We start from the raw sequence: 24,624 nt of genomic DNA, 5'->3' as shown, positions 1-24,624 counted from the left end.
TTTTGAAGTTGCAAGTTGGGACGGATGATTTGGCTAAACTGAGATGAAATTGCAAGACACAACTCTTATCAAAAGTATCTTCTCAGTACATTCATATGAATAATTTCTGAGTGCACTGAAACTACATTCAGTTCTGCCCTTACAAACACTGCTGTTTTATCTTTGGGAATAACAGTGTCTAACACAATTCCTCAAAAGAGATCAAGACCAAATTTGGTTTAAGAATATAAATATGCAACATAAATGCGCAAGGTTTTGCAGAAGTGAGTGAACCAGCATCAGTATGTAGATTATAAGAGCATATTCAGAAATCACTCACTAAACAACATTTAGATATTTCTAAAATTTTTTAAAAATCAAGCAAATTACTCGATTAGAAGAAAAATCTCCCCACTTAAAAGACTGTATATAAAATTGGTATCTTTTCTGACCCGAATATATTTCGGGTTTGTTTTTTCAAGTTACATTACTTTAAGATTACTCCCTATACCTTCATTCATAATTCCATGAGATAGCAATTCTATACTTTTTTCTAGAAAGACAGAGTATATACTGTTTCTGGAAAATTCACTGTATGCAGGAAAACATGAATATTAGCTTTAAACAATTTAATGTTGTTTGTCTTTGCTTTGAAATTCAATAATGCTATCAGCCTGTAAGACCTCTTAGAGCTGAGCATTTCACACAGTGAAAGCTGCTTTCTGTGACAAAAGCACAGCAGCTGTGGCTCCCGCAGATACCCTTAAAGACAGATATAATAAAACACTGGGAGGGAGTAGGTCGACACAGGAGCATGAAATGGACGAGATGAAGCCCCTTTGTCACAGCCAAACAGGCTATAAAGTTACTATAGTAACATACAGTATTAAACTCCAGGTGGATTGACTTAATCTTCCTTAAACAAAAAATAAAGGTTAACAAAAACCAAACCAATAATGATTACAATCACTCTACCCAAATATTTTTCAAGAATTGGTTATTTCTGGTTGAGTCTGGGTAGATGAGGAACAGATGACACCAGTTCACATTCTGATTTGAAGAGCTAATCCCAGAAGTTCAGGGTGAGGGAGGGGAAATGCAGTTTTAAAATATTTTAGATAAATCCAATGACTTGAGTAGCAAGAAAGTCAAAGTGACAATGAAGGAACGGTTAGATTATGTAGATTCCCGAGCCCAGGTTTTTCTACACTCATCACGTTTTTGTCAAATGGTGTGATTTTAAGTGCTGAATACCTCTGGTACTAAATTCATTGACAATTCAGCAGCCTTTCTAACTCTGGTTGAAGAGTTTCAGACTCCATCTGTTTTAGTTTGCATTCTCAGAAATAAAAGAATGACTTAAGATATAAGGTACAGTGACTATAAAGTAAGAGACAGGGACCTGGTCTGTGGAACTTGAGGCAAAAACGTAAAAATATTAAAAAGACAAGAAGATGAAAAATCGCAAATTGAGTCCAATTTTAAAATTTCATAAAGGAAGTCAGTCTAAGTAGTTGGAAGACATAATAACCTCTCAGGGTAGATGTCAAGTCCTGCTTCCTCCTTGCAGGAATAGTACTTACTGTTACTATTTTGCTGTGATCACCGAGTGATTCACGTATAATCCCTCACACACTTTTCTGAAGGATAACCCTCACACACTTTCCATTCTACCCAAACTGCCTCCTGCACATACACACAATCTTATTCTGCTTTGTTTTAGTAAATGCCCAGTTTTTGTGGCTCTCTTTTCAAATGTTACATTTCATGTCTTTAATATAGATGAAAACTTACAGTGATAAATAAACCTTCACATGAAGATGTTTGCATTTTGGATTAATCCAAGGATTACTTGAAATGCTCGTTACGAATACGGCTCTCTTGACGTGAAAGAGTTAAGAAACTTTCTCTGAATCTTAATTTATGCCAGGGAGTTAGGCACCAGGGCAAGTTGGACTCCATATGAATATTTTTAGTAGGATTTAGCTAACAGTGTGAGACATACCTTTCATGGATTAAGTTTGGGTAAACAACCTTTGTCTAGACAGCCCAAATGTCACAGGTATTGGTGCTCATTTTAAGTGGTAACTTCTTTGCAAATAATTGCAAAGTTGTATTTTGTTCTTTGTACTGATATTTTATGAATTATGGTTTTCAACTGTGTCAAGAGCTGAATGTATACTCACAAGTGGCCGTTTTAGTCATCCACCTCCTTCCTGGTCACTCTTATTTGACAACATGGGAACAATTAGGTTTAGACTTCATTCTTAGATTTATGATGTGATTGCTGAGGACTGCTTAAGATTCCTCATAGTATTAATATGCAGAAAAGAGATGTAGAAAGGAAGAGCTGATGGATAGCAGACTTCTGGGGAAACCAAAGAGCAGAATTAGAGTTAAAAGATGCAGAACCACAGTCATTGTAGAAAGAAGAACATTTATTTATTATAAGTAAAATTATTCATTCATTAAACTTCTTTGACATATCCATGCATATAAGAAATATGACATTTTCAGAACTAGAATAGAACTATATGATTTTTCACAGCTGAATTAAACTTATTCAACTTCCTTGTAACTTACAACTAAAGATATTTGATATGAAATGTCTTATTAATTTAAAAATCATAGAGCCTTTACAAGTTATGCTTAGATTCATCAATAAAGCATTTACTATTTATCTTATTATATTGTTGAAGACTCATAAGAATGGAGAAAAATAACAAGTCCTGAACATGTCAGCATTCAAACTAACATGTAGACTCTAATATTCAAATCACAGTGGTAATTCACATCTACCTAGAGGTGTAGTATTTTGAGGGTTGCACAAAACTGTCTGTAGGAATAGCTTAGTGTGCCCTCAAATTTGACTCATTTTGAAATTGGTGCTTCACACTTGCTTTGAGTTTTTCATAGATTCTAAAATTCTAGGAAAGGAAAAATATGATTTATTTATTTTCTATAAAATAGTAAATTCAAATTTCATGTATATTGAAAGAACACTTTCAAATTATTGACAGTAAGTTCTGACAAATCTAATTCTAAAATGTGATAGAAGTTATACAAATAGGAGTAATATCATCTCTTTTTAGGCATATAATTTCATTTTCTTTTTTTTTTTTTTTAATTTTTTTTTCAACGTTTATTTATTTTTGGGACAGAGAGAGACAGAACATGAACGGGGGAGGGGCAGAGAGAGAGGGAGACACAGAATCGGAAACAGGCTCCAGGCTCTGAGCCATCAGCCCAGAGCCCGACGCGGGGCTCGAACTCACAGACCGCGAGATCGTGACCTGGCTGAAGTCGGACGCTCAACCGATTGCACCACCCAGGCGCCCCTATAATTTCATTTTCTAAGGAGAAACACACTTAAAGCTTTACTACAGGATAAAGTTTTAGCTTGTACATAAAAACATTCTATTATTTATGCATGCAACTTTGAATTTTTCATTACTTTAATTTTGTTAAAGACAATGTGTCATCTGAGGTTGTAATTTATTGTACTGGTTGATAACATCAAAACCCTCCTCCTCCCCTCAAAAAAAAAAAAAAAGGAATATAAGGGATATGGGTTCCACAGCAGCTATCATTGCATTAAATATTGTCTTAGATGAGAATGGGTCACTGACATCCTCTTCATATACTGCATAATCTGTTATTTCTTTTTTTCTTATTTTCCTTTCAGTATGCAGTCTGCATTTTACCAAAAGGGCTGGGGTTCCAACTAGCAATTAAAAACCCAGGGCTCTAATAACTTGACAAATATTGTGGATTTGCTCCATGGTATAAGTTGCTCACAGAGAAAGAAAAAAACTAAGTGAATTTTTGAATGATAAATTAATTTAATTCATAGAAATTCACATAATGGGTAATAGTTCATACAGAGCATTTGTGCCATCTTCATTCAAAGAAGGAAACAAGGAAAGAAGAGGACGCAACGAGTCATGTTTTTAGTGCTACCAGCTGGAGAGTGTGTCAGACTTTTAAAATTGCTGTAATTTTCACCTCAGGCATCCCAAAGCACTCAGCAAACCATCCAGGATGAAATCCACAACAATCTCTAAGCTCCAGCACCCTCCTCACAAACCCTGCAGGATATCTCAAACTCCCCCAGACTCTACAGGCATCTTCAACAACTTGGCTCTGATCTCACTGAGCATTCCATCAGAATAACAGAGCCACCTTCATTGGATTCCCTACTGGAACAGCAAAGAAGAATCAGAAACAAATGACAAAAGCCATTAAGATTTACGTACGGAACAGTGTTTTAATGACCCTGTAGATGGCACCCCAAGTTCCCTAACTGCAAAAGAAATGATGTGAACTGGAGGTTCTAGTCAGCTGAAGAGCAAAGAGAATCTTTACATGGTCACATGTATGCTCTGTGTGATAGATAATCTTGTGAACGTGCAGCAGGGAATGGTTAAATAAGCTTTGTTACTGTGTTAATAACATTCAAGAAGGCCAGTAATAATCACAGAGTTTTTCTTTTAAGTTTTTTTTAATGTTTATTTATTTTTGAGAGAGACAGAGAGAGAGAGAGAGAGAGAGAGAGAGAGAGAGAGAGAGAGAGAACAGGGTAGGGGTAGAGAGAGAGGAAGACACAGAATCCAAAGCAGGCTTCAGGCTCCGAGCTGTCAGCACAGAGCCCTACGCGAGGCTCGAACCCACGAACCCTGGGATCAAGATCTGAGCTAAACCGACTGAGCCACCCACGCATCCCATAGTTTTTCAAGAAACATGTCTCTCCGAAGGCTGCTGCTATTCTTTAAGTTTGTCCACCTCACAACGTTCACAAGGCTCATGATGGAAATTGTGACTATCATTGTATTAATTTTCTTTCTTATCCCCCAAAACAGAAATGAGGTTTGCAATGATTTTTGTATAAATATTGAGCCAAAATCATTCAGTGAGGAAGTTGTGTCCTAGATACTTACAACAGCTACATTAACATTTGTTTTAGTGGCATGAATGGAGATACTCTAAAGTTTTTTAAGAAATTTTGTTAATTTGTTAATGACTTTTAGCACTAGGCTATTCTATTTTTTAATCTCTCAAAATGTGAAGATTTAAATTTTTTTTTTCCAACGTTTTTATTTATTTTTTTTGGGACAGAGAGAGACAGAGCATGAACAGGGGAGGGGCAGAGAGAGAGGGAGACATAGAATCGGAAACAGGCTCCAGGCTCTGAGCCATCAGCCCAGAGCCTGACGTGGGGCTCGAACTCACGGACCGCGAGATCGTGACCTGGCTGAAGTCGGACACTTAGCCGACTGCGCCACCCAGGCGCCCCGTCAAAATGTGAAGATTTAAAAATAAGTATCAGCCATCTTAACAGCCATCACATTCAAAAAGATACACTAAGTGCTTTGTCTCTCTGAGTCATAGAACCTCTACTGCAGTTTGCCTTTAACAGTCAGTAAATATTAATGATATAAAACTTCTCCAAAAATACATAAAAATAGTAGGATAATAATTTCTGAATGAAATCTGAAGCCCCAATTGCTTAGCCATGTTTGCATTATATACAATCAATTATCCCAAATATTACATGTAATTTATAATATATTAATAGCTTGTTAGAATGTGAACCCCATGGGGACAGGGACTGTGTCTATTTTGTTCATTCCTTCATCTTCAGAGATTTAAATAGGGGCTGGCACATAGTAGATATTTGGCATTTATTGAATAAATAAGCAAATGATGAAATTACTGAATTTAACATAATTTTCTGAAGCTGCCTAAATATATGGAAAAGAACCATTTATTACACATTTCAATAGAGTTAAACTGAAATCCACTTTAGAAAATAGGCTTAAGTGCTTGGTTCTCCTTAAGGGGTGTAGAATTCATAGTAAGGGTACACAAAATTTGTAATCATTATTTATAAGTTAATGCTTTCTTTGAATATGTGTCACAAGGTGAGTGTCAAAGGAAAATCCAGAGAAAAACCACTTTAAAAAAGTACATTTACTTGCAAAAGTAATACGTGTATAAGGAAGTCTTCTGAAAAACTGGCTTCTTGAGCACAGTTGGAAGCAGCTGTGTAAAGGGAAACAAACACCCAAACAGAAGGTTACCAAGGTGGAAGAAAAACAGTTGGTTTCTCAAATGATTATCTTATTTTCAAGGGTCTTCACCTATCTGTAGGTGTCAGGTGCTGCAGAGTCAGGATTAATTTTGTTTGCTGGCAAGTTGGCCACTTTGGGGAGAGGACTAAAGTCTATCGATTCGGAGGAATGGTACTAGACAGAGGTTCTTGTTTTGTTTGTTTTACTTTATCCCATAATGCAAAGGTGTTTGTTTTTGATTGTCTATGTACTTCGTTTTCATTCTGACTGAGCTATGATATGCTGAGTCATAATGCAGGCAGGGCAAGATGTCAATTTTGCTTTTTCACTCGAGTTTTTTTGTGACCAGGAAATAAATTATTTAAAATATATTTATTGTGGGCCTCATATAAGTGTATTTAGACTATCTGTTCTCAGTATCCTGGAAATTTTGAATCCACCCTGCCTGCCCTCTCTATTATATTATCATATAGTATTTTATCATTCCTATTATAAGATGAACAGAAATAAATATTATAATAGCTATGAATTAAAGTATAATTTTTTAGTAATGCTATTGTAATAATCAACTTGAAATTATATTTTATTATTTGGTCCATCAAGAAAAGGATTTAAGAAGTGCCTACCTGAGTTCAAGGCTCATCTAGCCCATTTAATAAGTGTTTGTTAAATGAACAAAATTTCATAGAATGCTTCTAATAGAAACTTATTAGAGTAGAAACTTCCAGAAGATAGGATTATTTCAAGGAATTTAATAGGAATACTTACTCAAGGACCATTCAAGATATTGACTGATGAGATATCCAGGAATAAGGAAGCCCTACTAAGCTGATACTAGAAGTTTCCACTGAGGTTGTAATGACAAGTCCTCAGAAAAAACTAGCAAACCAAACAGAGGAAGAAATGTGTATCACAGAGCATCTTAATGCTCAGAGGAAATTGTGTGACAGTCTTGGATTTAGCCTTCCTAGACTTCCTATTTGAAAATAGACTTTTCATGGAGTATTTCAACTAAAGTTGCCTTCTTTGCTTTGTCATCAATTTATTTGTAAAAAAATAATTCTTTATGCAGCACAAAGTAAGTGGTAAGTGGATGTGTGTAGGAAGAGAGCCTTGCGATGATTATATTTAAGACCAAATACCGTATCAGCCAGTGAATTTATCATAAACTCTGTTTCTGAGCTTTTACATTAAAAAGCTATCAACTTTTTGGGCAAAGTTGGATGAAAGGCAAATAAGACCACTAAAGGAAACTATCTTAATGCATATGGAAGAGAAAATTCCTGTTTTTGTGAAGAGAACCAGTGGTCATCCTTTCAAACAGACCAGAGTACTTAGGTTGTAAAGGTCAGAAGTCTCATTGTCAAACCAAGACTGATAATGGAAAGTTATGGAGGCAATTTTTGGTTGTCATGCTAATTGAGGCACATTTGGCATTTTATTGAATAGAAGCTATGAATGCTAGAAAACCTGCGAAAAATAGCCCTGAGTCCCACACAAGTTTTTAATGTTTTGCCAAGATATTTATAAAGATGTGAATGGTACCTAGAACCTACATCAGTTTTTATTTATTTTTAATTTTTTAAATCTATTTATTTTTGAGAGAGAGAGAGAGAGAGAGAGAGAGAGAGCGCTCAGGGGAGGAACAGAGGGAGAGGGAGACACAGAATCCAAAGCAGGTTCCAGGCTCTGAGCCGTCAGCACACAGCCCAACATGTAGCTCAAACTCATGACCTGCAAGTTCATTATCTGAACGGAAGTTGAAAGCTTAACCGACTGAGCCACCCATGCGCACCTTATTTTATTTAAAAAAGTGTTTTTAATGTTTATTGTTGAGAGAGACAGAGCACAAGCAGGGGAGTGGCAGAGAGAGACAGAGGGAGACATAGAATCTGAAGCAGGCTCCAGGCTCTGAGCTGTCAACATACAGCCTGACGCAGGGCTCTAACTCACAAACCATGAGATCATGACCTGAAATGAAGTTGAATGCTTAATCAACTGAGCCAGCCAGGCACCCCTCCTTATTTTATTTTATTTTTTTATATTTATCTTATCTTTGAGAGAGAGACACAGCTTGCGTAGCAGACGAGCAGAGAGATGAAGACAGAACCTGAAGCAGGCTCCAGGCTCCCAGCTGTGAGCTGTTAGCACTGAGCCCGAAGACAGGGCTCGAACTCACAAGCAGTGAGATCGTGACCTGAGCCGAAGTCAGACACACTTAACCGACTGAGCCGCCCCTCTACATCAGTTTTTAAAAGAAACTCAAGCTGTTATTTGTATAGTTTTAACATAATAGGAACTTGCCAGATATTGGGCCATTATATAAAATGATGGAAGTATGCCCTTCATTTATTCCAGACTGATAAAAGTCAGTAACCATTTCACAACATATTTCATACCTAGGGCAATGCTGCTCATATTGCATTGCTGCTATAACACATTTGAATGAGTCTACCTTTCGTAGTTGTTGCTTTCCATACATAGGAGCAGGCATATGGCCACCAACCACTGATAGAGCCTTACAGAGATGTAACTTAAAGAAATGCGGAGAGACTGACTCTCAGCATAGCTGAAATAATGTGCTATCATGTACTTCTTAATCTACATTCCAATATAGGTATAGCGATGGAAGAACATGCTCCCAGGATACAGTTTATTGTAGTGCCTGGTGCTCTGATGGTTTCACCAAAAAGACTCTGACTTTTTTCTGGCTTTTTGCTATTGTATCCCCTCCAGCATTTCTCTTTTCTATCTACTATTCTGGAGCAGAGTTGAGACTCATGTTCCTGTCTTCATTGCCTGTCAGCTTTCCTCCTCTAGCAATTTATATAAGCTGTCTCACTGCTTCTTATCCAAGTGCAGGAAATACTTGAAGAGGAAGACACATTAATGGCCAACTGAATCTTCAGCAGAACCTTCCTGAATATATGTTGCCTAAGTTTGCATGTGTTCCTAAGAAAAAATGTGCCAGTCAAAATATTAACCACCATCACATTGAATGCAATTAAGTTTTCATATTTTAAGAAACATCTTCCTAGTCTTCATTATATTGTATGTATAATGCAATATAACAATGCATGTAAATTACTGAGCACCGGACCTAGTATAAAGCAAAAGCTTTGTCAATTTTTGTTATTATTCTTATTAGCATCAACCATCTCTTGTTGTTCGACTACATATTTAAGATAAAATCACCCTGCAAGTTGATGCATATCATCTCTTAGTTCTGGCAAGTGTCATAAGGAAATGAAAGTTGTTTTAGAAGAAGAGCGATAATATTTGTAGGTTTTAGTCATGAATGGTTGTTATAATAAAGTGGGGATCAAAACTACATATATGTTTTAGTTGGTATTAGCTTCTTTAATTCTTTTAAAAAAAAATTTTTTTTTAACGTTTATTTATTTTTGGGACAGAGAGAGACAGAGCATGAACGGGGGAGGGGCAGAGTGAGAGGGAGACACAGAATCGGAAACAGGCTCCAGGCTCTGAGCCATCAGCCCAGAGCCTGACGCGGGGCTCGAACTCACGGACCGTGAGATCGTGACCTGGCTGAAGTCGGACGCTTAACCGACTGCGCCACCCAGGCGCCCCTTAGCTTCTTTAATTCTTAAGATAAACTTTTAAATTCTTTCCTCTGTATATAAAAAGACAAAGTAAGTTTTCAAAGCACCCAAACTTGTTTCTAAATTGTATATATGGACTACATGATAAAGATTTACAAAACGCTGTAGAAGAAATGCAAACTATAATGTGATGGGTTTTTATCTTAGAGTAAGGGTTTGGTTCTGGTTTTGATTTTTTTCTTAATTTATAGTGTGATTCAGAGACTTGCCAATATTTTTTTTCTTTTTGTAATAGTCAGCCTTCTTGGTGACAAATGGCACTGACTAACAAAGCATTTGTCAGCATCAGCAATGGGTAAGTTAAAGTTCTCTTTTACACTAATGTAGCGCAAGAGACACCATATAATTAGGACTGCTTGTTAGCCTAATCGGTGTGCACAAATAGACTTTTCTTTATTGAAACATCTTTGGTGAGACCTTTAATGACCCTTAAACTTAATACACATCTAATTTATTGTGAGATTTCTCAAAAATAACTGAAGTGATTTCAAGATATTCCCGATCAAAATTCTTTCTGGATAAGAGTATCAATTATATCTGGAATTAACCATGGCCAGATGTGGCCCACTAATGTACATAGGGGCTCAGAAAGACTCAGAATTTTGGAGTCACCCTTTTCCAGGAGACTGACATCACTTAAGTATACACAGATCATTGCCTCCTTGATCACAGGCTATTGCTACAATATGAAGCTGTGAGAGTTTTAAAAGGGAGTTGTGGGAAAGTACAATAAATAAATAAGCAAAATTTCCCACATCCTGCTGAGAATCTGACAAATGGAATCAATGATTTTCAAGGTCTCTGCAGGCCCTGAAAGTCTGTAATTGTGCTTCTGAATTCCTGGAATTTTGGAATTCTTGGAAGTTTTCCATGTCACAAAATGGCGCTTTAATATGCTTTTAAAAGAGGACTCGTAGGGGCGCCTGGGTGGCGCAGTCGGTTGAGCGTCCGACTTCAGCCAGGTCACGATCTCGCGGTCCGTGAGTTCGAGCCCCGCGTCAGGCTCTGGGCTGATGGCTCGGAGCCTGGAGCCTGTTTCCGATTCTGTGTCTCCCTCTCTCTCTGCCCCTCCCCCGTTCATGCTCTGTCTCTCTCTGTCCCAAAAATAAATAAATGTTGAAAAAAAAAATTAAAAAAAAAAAAAAAAGAGGACTCGTTGATGATCGGTGATAAAAACATGGAAAATTGTCTTTAGTATAGGTAACTTCCCCAAAGGGTAAAAAAAAATTCAAAGGAAAATTTGCTCATCAATTCAAACATATACACTGCATTTGGGGCCAAAAAAATTCCCCTTTAAACAAAGATGAAAATATAATTGAGATTATTTCCTCATAATACTTTTTAATTATTTTTGACCAATGGCGATATTTGAATAGTATGCTATATTTTTCCTTCACTTGTCGCAAAATTAAATTCAAGTTTCAGTCCACTATTTATCATATTCATTTCCCATTTGTAAGAGTTAAGAGCTGCTATATCAAGCAGTTTTCATAATGAGGATGTCCTTAAAATATGAATTATATTCATCTGTCATGGAATAAACATTAATTTTTTAATTGGTATCTACTCATTATATCTCTTCTAAGATCACTCTGTTGTGTGGATTATATCTGCCAAATTTTCTATAATTTTTGATTATTTAACAATACATAGTGTAAAGACAGTGAGAGTGGTTTTTGTGGCCAACATATTAACTGTTCATTTAATAACGACAATAACTTAAAATCTTGATTTGCTTTATAATTTATGAGTCACTTTTATATTTGTAATATCACTTTAAAAATTTGTTACCTTAAGGAATGGATTTTTTTCTCAAATTAATAAGATTCTTATGTCAAGAAAACTGCCAATTTTCTGAGTCCAATTCAGGATTTTTTTCCAAATGCATTAAATTATTTAGAACAAGTCAATTTTAAATTAAATAGAAAACTCTGCAGAATGAATCACAGGTTCTCTCCTTCTATACATATTAAACTTTTGCCCTTTTTGAAGACTACTTCCATCATTAAAAATATGTCTTATGTGGAATCTCTTTCGGTATCAGGGCAGGAGAAGATTTTTATAAAACTTTTTACCACATTAATGATGTTTGTAAAAAAAAAAAAAAAGAGAAAAGAAAAATGAACCTGGTCACTACTAGCTTAAGATTCTTGTTTTCAGTTTAGCATAATGCATACAGATCAAAAAGAAAATCATAATAAATTAGCTTTAGAAGTATACTCTGCAAGAATTCTTAGTTCAAGTGTTAGTGGATTATGTCTATTCTGTAACATTTAACAACAAAAACATGGTGCAGTATTTTGTTGATTATGCCAAAGCAAGGGTTTTGAGAAATCACTGGCTTTTTCATATCTTTAAAGCTTGCCCTATTCGCGAGAAGGGGAAAACAAGAAAGGAAACATTTGCAAAAAAGCCACTTTGGTAATATCTGAGACAACACCATTCTTATTTCCCTGGGATTTTATTTCATTCTTGTAGGCTTAACATCTCACTGCATGAACAAAGAAAATATCATGTGAAAAGGGCTTCAGGCTAGCTACTTCCAAAAGGATTCAACCTTCCAAGTGCTATCAATATCATCCATACACCCACACAGTTAGCACTTTTGAATACATTTACTGAAAACCATTAATAAAGCAACAATCTTAGTCTGGTTCTTAACCATGTGTCACAGTGAAATAAGTTCATGTAAATCTGTGAACTGCACGACAATGATCAAATTAACAGTCATTTCAAGAAAAAATGCCCCTCAGGCTGAAAAATAATTAGTAGTCTCTCACTATCTTTTCCTCCTAATAAAAATCACGATATTATTGTTGACTGTGCTAATAAAACACCTCCCGTGACCCTGATGCAGCTTGATGTAAAATGTAAGGACTGTTCTATTGTGCAGTCTCACACATGTTTTATTAAACATTTCCATTTGGCTCTTCATCTGGGAACACAAGGGCCCATAGAAGCTGAAGAACTTTTGTCACAGTGTAATGTGACTCTCACTTGTTTATTGCTGCACTTAATAAAACACCCACTTTGAAATTCATTACCTTTGAAATTTAACTTTTAACTGCATAAACTGAATATTCAGAGTTTTGGGTATGAGCAGGAATAAGAGCAAGGGGACAGAAAAAACAAACAGGGGAAATCCATTCAGTGCATAAAGCAGCCCCAGGTTGGCACATACATTGCCATAAACATCAAGTCTGGGATTTTCATTTTTAGAAAAACATTGTATTGAGGAAGTCATAATGGTCACAGGTTGCTCAGCATATTTTCCTTTTGGTTATTTATTTGGTTATATATTGGTTATATATTTGGTTATATATTTCCTTTGGTTATTTATATAACCACAACTACTTCTTGAATGCTTCCGTACAAAAGAGCACTGCAGGGTTACGAAAAAGATATATAAGTCCTGTCCTCAAGGAGCTTATAAAAAATATGACAAATTGGATTTTGGTGCAGAACTGGATGATGAGCTAATGTTGGTTATTGATGCTTCCAAAATACAAACTGAGGATGAAATGTCAATTATCTTTAAAAAACAAAACAAGATAGAGAAACCTGACAAAGTCAGTGAATTAGTGAATCAGAACATTGGACAGCACCTGTATGTTGATATCATAAATCAGGAGAAACCTGGTTTCAGATATCAACACAATTCAACAAAGGTTTTTGAACACGGCAACGAGAGCATGATATTGTCATTTCCCTCGAGTAGTTTGGAGTCCGGTGAAAGAAAATTCATGACCATAACTAATTATAATACAAACCAGGATATGGAAAGTTGTTCCAGTGACCATTTACTCTATAGCAGAATGTTTTTATTAGACTTTTATAAATTCTTAGAACTATACCTTTGAAGTAATGAATAATACATATGTTCCATGGAAAAAGCTGGGCATCTCAGGCACACATCATTTTAAGGTAATTTCTAATTTTTAAATACTATTAGAACACACATATAGGTTGACAACAGATACTGAGCAATTAGAAAGAGAGGACAAATATTGAGCTTACAGGAAATATTACAAGAGTATATGAGAAAAAAATTTGCAAAAGCAAAGGAAGTTTTGTTTTGCTTAATTTCTATTATGGAAGGGGCATCTCAGCACTCCTCTAAACTCCCTTTTCTCAAAGTGTGCTCCATGGAATACTCTGTTAAAAAATGTTCTGAAGGTCCAGTAAGTTTGGAAATACTTGTTTATGCCAGGTTAAATATCTTTAAGGACTTTGATGTGATCGCATGGATCGTGAATCTCTAAGACAGAATGTTCCTTTCATAGAACATCTTAGGGACTATAATTCAGTAGAACAAATCTTGGACATGCTGTAGACGACAACAAGAGCAAACTCGCAGGCCCCATTCCTGCAACGTGGGGTCTACAGGTCTGGATTTTTAACACACTCTCCAGGTGATTTCAGGGTAACTTCCTGGCATCATACCTTGGACTGATATTTGAGAGTTTCTGATGCTAAAGCTAAAACTTCGTATTTATTTATTTTTTATTTTTTTATTTATTTTATTTTTTAATTTTTTTTAAAATTTTTTTTTCAACGTTTTATTTATTTTTGGGACAGAGAGAGACAGAGCATGAACAGGGGAGGGGCAGAGAGAGAGGGAGACACAGAATTGGAAACAGGCTCCAGGCTCTGAGCCATCAGCCCAGAGCCCGACGCGGGGCTCGAACTCACGGACCGCGAGATCGTGACCTGGCTGAAGTCGGATGCTTAACCGACTGCGCCACCCAGGCGCCCCGTATTTATTTATTTTTTAAATGTTTATTTCTTTATTCTTTGAGAGAGTGAGAACATGAGCAGGGGAGGGGCAGGGAGAGAGGGATGGAGAGAACCTCAAGTAGGCTCCGCACTGACAGCATGAGCCTGATGCATGGTTTGATCCCATGAACTGTGAGATTATGACCTGAGCCAAAATCAAGAGTCTGACAGTTAAACAACCGAGCCACCCAGGTGCCTCTAAAGCTTCGCAGTTAGGTATTACAAGTGAAGTAAGGTTCACAAATACTAGTTTCAGTATGATGGTAGATGTTAAAACACTGTTTCAGAAAGCTTCTCGATGGGCAGAAAAAAAGAAATGCTTCCCGAAACTGTCTTCTGTTGAAAGAGGAAAAATTTTCCATTACTTGAGTTCTGCTCTCCTTGGCATCGTAACAGTGTTGACACTTGGGAGAGAATAAGGAAGGAATTCCTGAATGTAACCTAGTGTTCAAGAGATCTGGCTGGTTATGTTTAGCACAATTATCATCTCCCCTGCTCATTGTTGCTTGCAGCATAGGCTTTTAAAATCCATTCATTTATTTTTACAAAGCAAAATCACCTTCTATCTCTCTTCTTTTCCTGGGCTGTAAGTAGCCAAGTGCTCATTAAAGTGAAGCAAGAGGAAAGGAGGTATATCATTGCCTTAGATATTACAAGCTGCTTGATGTCCAAATATTAACCATGCCACCCGGCGTCACTTCTACTTTATAAGATACACAAGCTGTTTTGATAAACTGTTTCTGCTCTTTGAGCCTTGCAACTTAAGGTCCATCAGGGAGCAAGCCCACAAAGGTGATAAAGAAAAGCAGATGGAACTGTCAAAGAAGGCCAAAGGCAAGAAGCAAAAGGAAAAATGTGTATTTTCTGGAAAAGTCAAGTCCATAAATTAAATTGTTGTTATCTACTGCTCTCCCAAAAGATGTGATTTTTGTGACCAACGTTGTCCACAGCATGTAAGATGGTACTGGCACTGATCTTTCTAAAAGAGCGAGAGTTAACGTCACTACCATTAGGACGATCCTATCAAAGAATTGTGGGGGAAATAAGTGTAATTGTCTTAACAGTTAGAGTCTTCCATTCTTCTTCTCACATTCTATATTTACAAACACTGATAAAATTATAGCCTCTGTTCAGGTAATTTTTGTCCTTAGGAATCAATGTAATTTAGAGTTAAGGATAAATCAGTTATAGCACAAAATCTGGTATCTTACCTCATTTCTTAAAATGATTTTATTTATTTATTTATTTATTTTTATATTTTTTAATATGAAATTTATTGTCAAATTGGTTTCCATACAACATCTTAAAATGATTTATAATGGCTTTTTAAAGACACACATTTTTGGGGCGCCTGGGTAGCGCAGTCGGTTAAGTGTCCGACTTCAACCAGGTCACGATCTCGCGGTCCGTGAGTTCGAGCCCCGCGTCAGGCTCTGGACTGATGGCTCGGAGCCTGGAGCCTGTTTCCGATTCTGTGTCTCCCTCTCTCTCTGCCCCTCCCCCGTTCATGCTCTGTCTCTCTCTGTCCCAAAAATAAATAAAAACGTTGAAAAAAAAATTAAAAAAAAATAAAAATAAAGACACACATTTTTAACCTGCTCCTTTATTTATAAAAATTATTTTTGTGATGCACATTTCTAAATCAATATGCATCAGGGGACTGAACCTTTTGTTTTTAAACATTCTACAGCGTATATAGGAAACAAAAATTCTGGCTCACGGTAGCCCTGTGATGGATGGATGAATGAACAAAGCCAAGTGATACACATAAATACAATTTCTCCTTCAATTATTCAAGTTCTAGCTGTGAATATGATCTTGATTTGCCACTATGATGTACATGTTTATGCTTAAATGTTTAAATTATGTTTAAATTATGCTCAGATGTAGTTTTCCTGTTGTAGTTAATCTGTCTATATGGCAAATCATTCCCGGTCTTAGTGCCTTAAAGCAACACTTTAGTTTCATTTCTCATATTTTTGTAAATGAATTGAACACAGAAAAATCTGGGTAACTTTTCAATTGGGCTTTCTCATGGGTTTGTAAACAAATGGTGGCTGGCGCTGGTGTAATATGAAGGTCTGATTGGGCTAAACATCCAAGATGGTGGCCAGTTCATGCTGGATGTCACTTGTGAGCTCAGCTAGAGCTGTTGACCAGGGCATCCACATGTGGCCTTTCCATGTAGCTCTCTCATGTAGCCTCTTACAGGTTCTGAGAGGAAGCATCATAAGTGCAGTATACCAAGCAATGCAGGGGAAACTGCAAAGCTTCTTATGACCTACTTTGAAAATCCCAGGATCTCTCTTTGTACCATTCTATAGAAAAAGACAAGTCACTAAGCCCAGGCAAGAAGAGGGGAACTAAATTCCATCTTTTGTTGTGAGAAGCAGTGGACACATACAGAGAGGGAAGAAATTGATGGTATTTAGCTTGAACTATCACAGCTTTTTAGGGGTTCTACTCTCTTCAAAGATGCACACATGTCTCAAAGTTAAAGTGAAAAATTTCAGTGAAAGCACTTTTGCCTTTTGATATAAAGAGGCCCAAAACCATTTCACTGTCTCTGGGTTTATCTGCACTTGAGGCAGAGGAATAGTAACAAAACTCATGAATGGAACTTCTACCATTTCAACTGAATGTAAGTATTGCCAATAATTTTATGCCTTGCCATCGATGTGGCAAGTATGGCAAATATTTAATAAACTCTGAAACACCAAGAAAAATAGTTACCTTTGCTTTACCTAGAGTAACAGACTGCTGAACAAAGTGGGTGAGGAATCAGATTTCTTATTTCATTTACATCTCCATGGAGCAAATATTAATAATCCTAGTTTGCAAATGAGGCTCAAAAGGTTAAGTGATTTTTTTTTTTTTTGCTTTAAATTGCACAATTAATGAGTAGTAAAACTGAGATTCCAGCCTAGAGACTGCGCTTTTTTCACTACACACGCTGCTTCCACGAGAAGTGAATAAACACTGTGTAAACCTGTGGAAGAACTGGAGGTGAAAGAATGGAAGGAAGGCAAGAATTAGATGCAGTAGGAGCTGGGGATCACCGCACTGAGAAACTTTTGTTTTCTGCTTAGTTGTTCCAACAAATATTTTCTACAACCCTATATCGCAGTGATGGTCTTATAGCAACAACTGTCTGGGAAAAATTAAAAAAGAAAACAAAGGCTTAGATGTGGGGAGCGGAGAGGGAGAGAATAATGCTGTGGGGGTCATGGAAGCAGCAGCCGGGATGAGGCGCAGAGTGGCTGGAGATGGTGTGTGGGAAATACACTGACAAGGGAAGAACAATGAGATACATGGAGAAATGGGAGAGGTGACCCCTTCTCTCCCTCAGTGCTCTCACCCCTGCTGCTGAATAGCCTTTTGGGCCTGTATAGAGCTTGAGGAAGACTGTGAAAGAAAAGTGAAGAACATCCATGCTGCCGGTTGCATGGCACTCTGATTTTTTTTCTTTCCACTGTTTGAAAACAAAACAAAACGAGACAGCATGCCCATAGCAAAATGAATTAATTTAAAATTTCAGCAACAGCAAAGAAATATAAGGCAGCAAATGAAACGCACTACTTCCCAATTATACAGTATTTTGTTTCTGTTCCAGAATTATGTTTGTAGCTCAATCTTAAAAACAGAAGGAAAATAGTATGAGTCGCAGCTACTTTATTTGATTCATTCTATTTCTCTAAACAGTATATAATTATTTTAAAATAGAGTTAATTTTTTTCCTTAAGAAATCACGTTGACAAAATTACAAAAAAGAAAGGAATATAATGAAAGTGTTAAAAATCACTTATTATGCTATTATTCTTTACAACTGATTTATATATGTTAGTAGTTGAGAGTCTAATTGAGGCAAAATATTGTTCGGAAAGCTTAAAATCTCAGCAAAACCTGCCTCCTAAAAAATCAGGCCAAATAGGCACTTTTCTGTTACATATTTTTGAATAGATTCATATCTTTTAGGGGTTAAGTGGTCTCAAATTATTTTTGATAACACTGATGTACATTTCAATCCATGAGAGAAAATTGCATAGTTGAAAGGATACCAAATTTAATGCCATTCTTTTTCTAATTCTTATCTACGCATTCATCTATATCCATCCCGGCTATTGTGAATAATAACCGCTTACTATTTTATGATCCATGTTTTTTGCTGCAAAGTGCACAAAAGTAATTAAGCCAAATTGAGACAATTATAGAAATACACTATTCAATAACCAAGTTGCCAAAAAAGTTTTACTGTACCCCAAGGAGGCAAAAAAAAAAAAAAAAATTGCCTAGACAGCAGTAATATCATTCCACATGTTACATTTATTCCTGCATGCCAGCCAAGCTCAAATTAATTGTACTGACGAAACTTTTCTTCTTGGAGAAAATTAAAGATATGCTGTTGTCAACACTCGAGCACAACCTTGGCGACACTTAAACGCAGGGAAGGGTGTGACATCCTGGCCCGGCTGCCTCGCGCTAATTAATCACTCTGGTATTTAGGGCCATTCAAGCAGACACATTAATGGGGAATAATTAGTGTATCTTTGTTCCAGCTCAGCTTTGCACACCAGACACTCTTGGGGAGAGAGGGGAGTTTGCAGAGCGTGAGCCATTAGCACGTGCATAGTTTCACTTCTGTTCAGCAAGTTCTTCTGAGATTGAGAGAGAGGCCAAATTAGCAGACGTGTGACTGGGGTTAGGACACCCTTCTGGAAAGAAAGACCTCTGTTTGGGTCTCAGCTTTCAGAAGCAAGTTGTTAATCCAGATACCGAATCTCATGAAATACAATTAAACCTCAGGGGAAAAAAATAATAATTTCAGGAACCAAAACCATGTCTTTTCCAAAGTATAGTGAACATACCTATTTTTCTTTATATTACTTACGTGTATTTATATATCCCATAGATAAACTCAACCGGCAGAAATTTCACATTTTTCCTTATTACTGTTGCTTTTGTGCATTTTTATTTAAAATGGATTTTTATCAACAAATAGTATTTATAAATTTTGTAATTAAATAGTGTAGACCATTTAACTTCTCTGCAGTTAGTAAGAACTCTCTGCAGATACTCCCTATGGCCATAAAACTTAATTTGTTTCTTCTGATAGGAATCAGAGTAGAAAATTCAGACAAAGTCTCCATATACAGTGTGACCACCACAGTACTGATTAAATTTTGTCTCATTTTATACTTCTGACTAGCTTCACTGTGTACTTTGACTCAGTTAAGGCACCATTTCTTACCGCATATACTTAAAAACTAAAACTTAAATGTTGACATTTACTAGATTGAGAAACTTTCATGATTTTGTCTCACTACAAATAAATCAGAGAGAAAACCAACTGATTCATCAGAGCTCAGATTCTCCTGGATTAAGCACCAGCTTTACTTTAATACATAGCTTTCTTCCCTCGCCAGACAAAAACATCCGATTTTTCCACAAATAATACTTTGAACACCAGATTTTATTCTGATGCTAAACTATTTCTGAGCTTTTTACGAGTAACAGTTTGCTATATAAAGAACTAATCTAAACACACTGCAAATAATTGTGTGAATATATGTATATACATTCACATAATCACACTTATTTTAATACCATATGTGTGATTGATCCTTAAATACTTTTTTTCATTTTTCTGCAATTTTTGTAAGGGAGGACTTTGATTATCTAAGTATGTTTGCTGTGTTCGATGACTACTTTCTACATTTCATTATACCTAGCGCTCTCCAGCTTTGTCCCTTAACAGTCAAGGCAGGAGTGATTGCTGTAGCAGCACAGAGAACATTCCTGCAAATTCCACACCCACTGTAGGAAGGTGCAGACCCCTGATCCCCTCATTTTCAGAGGGCAAGGGAACCACGTGGAAGGGCAGGCCTGAGAGGGTGAGGAGCTGATGCAAAGGGAGACCACACAATGAGAAGACAGACCACACTCTGGACCCGGCTATCAATCCTTTAGTAAGGAAATTCCACCACTGAAATACAAAAATGAAATGAGCGTGGGGCATCTGTGAGTGGGTTTAGTCCTATTAGCAGCACATCATATAATATAGTATAAAGGAGGAATTTCCTCAGCTGGGATATATCATAATTTGGGATACTGTTTTACCACATCCACCTTCTAGGCTTTATAAAACCAGGATATTGTTAGGCATAATGCTCTTGAATTTGTGCTGGTGGAGAGGGAGGGGGGGAAAAAGCCAATCACAAAACCACACATTCTTGCAATTTCTTAGAGGCAAGAAATGAATCTCTCTTCAGTCTCCTCCGAGATACTAAATTACTGCCTACGATAAGCCCAGATGCCATTAGAAAGGCTTCCATCCTGGGAGTGGGTCCTCCTAGATCTTTGAAGGTGCCTAATCCTCATTAAAGGCAAACCCTGGGCGTAGGAGGGGCTGCGCCTGCATCAAGGCACCTGGCGATGACTAAAAGCGCTGGCCCCATGCGCGGCTGCCGCTGAGCAGCAGAATGTAATTTAGTCGCACCAGCGGGAGCAGGGGTCAATGATTTTATATTAATGGGGATCACGACAGTTCTAAGCTGTGGCGTGCTTTGAAATAAGTGTTGTACAAGGCGGCAAAGAGAGCTCGGCTGAGGAAATGAGCTGTGTCACTGTCTCCTCATGCCTTGCAGCAAACACTGGGATGTTTTTAGTTGCTACAGACTCCGTACCATCATAATATTTTATAAACAACAATTACCTATTTCACTTTGAAAAACTCAAACTCTGAAAGTAAGGCTGCTAAAGATGAGGAAATTCCTTTCGAATCCAAATAGGGTCCACGTGTGTGGCCAGGGAATGCGCCACGGATGGGGTGCTCAGAGCTGAGAACTAACTTATATGAATAAGTTTACGTGTACTACCGGTAGTTGTTGTGCTATTATTAAAGGACAATGTTTCGTTACCATACCTTGACAGGCTATCAAAGCGTCCACACCTAAAACAAAAGAAATGGAGAAGGAGTTAGAGACGATGGTTTTAAACTGTGGTCAGTACTGGATCTTTGTCTGCAGCTGAAAATACTATTATCAGAACTTATCCAAAATTTCTCTAAAATATAAAATTATTCTCAAACATCTTTTCAGGAATACCAGGTTTAAACTTCACATTAAATTTTCAGCAGATCACTATTAATCTTTTTCCAATTAATAACTGGCTCTGAGGGCAAGGAATTATTTCTGTCAGCATCTCTGAGAGCACGGAAAAGAAGCAAAATAAGAGTTTTTCTAGACCTCAGGGATGGTCTAGGCGTGCATTGTATATAGAAAATAATACAGGTATAACGAGGAAGGAAGTTTAGATTTTCTACATTTTCAAAATTTCTTTTGAAGTAAACAGGTCAGAAATACCTGAGACAAGAGGGGTAAACATATCAGCTCTGATATGAGACTGATTAGGGAGAACTCTTTCATTAAGTGGATACCAGCTACCGAAGAGTTATAAAAACATTCAGCTGTGAAAAAGTTGGATATGATGATCAGAAAAAATAGTCTATTCTTATAAATTTCCACCTAGCAAAACAATTAATTTTCAGTATTTCTCTCATGCACAAGAAGAGTCCTGGCTGGTTTGGGGTAAGTGAACCACTATTGGAAAACAAAGTGGTACCATAGGACATTGAATTACACATCATCTGAAAAACACTTTCTATAAAACACAATCCAGGTTCAGCTAGCTTATTAGAGATATACTTTCCAAACATGATCTGTGAAACAATAGTGCCATGACAGATGTTTTGTGCAAAAGCTCTCATACATTCAGATAAATATATAAAGATTCTACAGTCAGATATGTTTAAGAAACACCACATTGTATAAGAGTTTGTTTTTTTTTTCATATTCCTGGAGAACATCAGCATATTAAAGGCTCTGAGAAGTCCTGAAATAAAGATTCTCTTTAGTTTCCTTCAGATCTTTATCTATCCAACTAATTTTATTATTACATCCCGCCACCCCCCTGCCCTGAACCTACTAACATCCCCTTCTCTGAAACATACTTTGGGACATGCTGTATTAGAGTTCACTGAGCTCGTAAATATGAATTTTTATTAAGTGGAGCTAGTAGATGTTATCTCAGCCCCAAGTTTATTCCCTTGAACATAGGAACTGGTTAATGTAAGATCTGGGTTGTTAATTATCAGTTAATTAAAATCTCAGACTTTCAGAAAGTACAATAATCTACATGGTATTTATAAATTAATATGCAAAATAATCGGAGGGATATTCTTATTCCCAGGAACAAAAGGGCAGAAAACACTAGGATGTTTCTCTCTATAAATGTGAAGAATGAGAGTAACCAAAGATTGGGTTTTGATGTGGAGACCTAACTAATTCATCATACTTCAAAATAATCTGGAATATGGAATGATTTGGATATTCCAAGACTGGAGGAGACACATACAGTTTTGTTGGGATAATCCAACCCAGAACTGGGCTAGGTGAATGGGGCACTCATGCACAAAATATAGGGGACAACACAAAACTCAGTAACCAAGATATATAATATTTTAACCAATATTTAAAAATAAAATTTGTACAAATAAATCAAAAACAAAATATCAGCATTTTAAACAAAGACAGGATTAGTGTTACAGATGGCTCAATACAGCACTGGGAATAAGAAAATACCAGGAGACAAACGGCAGGAAGAAAGAGACACTTAATTGGGAGTCCAAATTAGTTCTGATACTTTCTGCTAGTAAATAGCCATATACTTTAGAATAACATATTAATATACCATGTCTCTGTTTATTCCTCTAAGGAGAGAACAGAATTTCTTAAACTGTTCTGAGAACAATTTGTTTAATGAGATGTTAATAGGTGTTCAGCAAAAAACAAAGACGGGAAGTAATTTTGATATCAACCATGTTTGAGAAAAGCTTTATTGAATTTGGTCAGATTTCTTTGCTACAGAACTTCCCAGAATTTTTAACATTCTAATATATTTTGTGATGGTCTTATTAGAAAATAGAGTACACAACAAATAGAACATTTATTATCATCTTGCACAGATTATGCAAAATGTTAAAACAATTGATCAAAGTTCCATGGCGCCTGGGTGGCTCAGTTGGTTAAGCGTCCAACTTTGGCTCAGGTCATGATTTCGGGGTCTGTGAGTTCGAGCCCTGTATTGGGCTCTGTGCTGACAGCTCAGAACCTGGAGCCTGTTTCAGATTCTGTGTCTCCCCCTCCCCTGCTCACACTATGTCTCTCTCTCTCAAAAATAAACATTAAAATAAAAAAGAATTAGAAAAAATGATCTAAGTTCCCTCTTCCATGGAAAACTTTAAAATTCTAGGGATTTTTTAGAGGTTATGTGTATACAGGATATAGGAATTTAATTCAAATTAAAACTGTATTGAAAAAATACTTTTAACTGTGTTTACAGAAATCTATGTTTCTACAAACATTTATAGCATAACAAAGTGACTTCATATTCAAGTTCCCTAAAACAAAGGACCTACATGTCTTCAACAGCCAAAAATAAATGTTATGGTAGATTAGGACTGAAGTTCTAGTACTGGAACCTTACAAAAGACATGTGAAGAATGGAAAGTGAACATTGTAGAAAAAATGACCACCATAAGTAGATGAGAGTAGGTGGGAAATGTTATTTTATGGGAACACATATTTTTTATTAATTTTTTTTATGTTTTTACTTTATTTTTGAGAGAGAGACAGAGTGCAAGTGGAGCAGGGGCAGAGAGAGAGGGAGACAGGATCTGAGGCAGGCTCCAGGCTCCGAGCTGTCCGCACAGAGCCTGACGTGGGACTTGAACTCACGGACTTCAAGATCATGACCTGAGCCGAAGTCAGACACCCAACTGACTGAGCCACCCAGGTACCCCATAGGAACACATATTTTTAAAGATGCTTCAGTATATGAAATTTAAGAACCAGTGTTAAAAAGGACTGTCAGTCATAAAGCCCCACATACATATGCACAAATAAATAAACAGACACAAACATGTAAATTATATGTATTTGAACAAATGGGTATTAAAGCTTAAAAGGGGTATTTTTTCACAATTGAATAAATTTATTCTCTAAAAATAATACGTTTATTTATTTATTTATTTATTTATTTATTTACTTACTTATTTATAAACTTTTCAAGTACAAACCTCGAACATGTGAAAGACATTCTAAGGACAAATATAACAG

General features: G+C 36.6%; 1 long non-coding RNA gene across 1 annotated transcript in view; it reads right to left on the bottom strand.

Annotated features, from left to right (window-relative positions):
- LOC121029811 (uncharacterized) overlaps positions 1-24,624 on the bottom strand; it is a 281,837-nt gene that overhangs the window by 116,939 nt on the left and 140,274 nt on the right. The window contains exon 3 of the long non-coding RNA XR_005789918.1: positions 21,372-21,398. This is a non-coding gene — a long non-coding RNA (uncharacterized LOC121029811). The remainder of the gene's footprint in view (positions 1-21,371; positions 21,399-24,624) is intronic.

Source organism: Herpailurus yagouaroundi, unplaced genomic scaffold (assembly GCF_014898765.1).
Source record: "Herpailurus yagouaroundi ecotype Mexico unplaced genomic scaffold, PumYag 139, whole genome shotgun sequence".
NCBI lineage: Eukaryota > Metazoa > Chordata > Mammalia > Carnivora > Felidae > Herpailurus > Herpailurus yagouaroundi.
The sequence above is the reverse complement of the archived record's forward strand: the minus strand, read 5'-3'. Positions and strand labels throughout refer to the sequence as shown.